Source organism: Mesitornis unicolor, unplaced genomic scaffold (assembly GCF_000695765.1).
Source record: "Mesitornis unicolor isolate BGI_N332 unplaced genomic scaffold, ASM69576v1 scaffold21721, whole genome shotgun sequence".
Classification (NCBI taxonomy): Eukaryota; Metazoa; Chordata; class Aves; order Mesitornithiformes; family Mesitornithidae; genus Mesitornis; species Mesitornis unicolor.
Genome location: NW_010163390.1, coordinates 19,794 through 20,016, shown reverse-complemented (window position 1 = coordinate 20,016; position 223 = coordinate 19,794).

Genomic DNA, 223 nt, shown 5'->3' with positions numbered 1-223 from the left:
GGCTCCCCGAGAGGAGCGCGGTCTGAGCCCCCTTCTCAGGCTGAGGCAGCTGAGGGGGCAGCCCCTGCCTCTGCCCGGGACCCGGGGGCAAGGTCTGGACCAGAAGCCACCGCAGGCAGAAGCGAGGAGGGCAGCGCCCCTCTGTGTGCAAGCACATCTCCAGCCCCGCGGTGTCTGTGCAGGGCCTGGTGTCACCCCGCTGCCCCTTCGCAGCGGGGCAGAG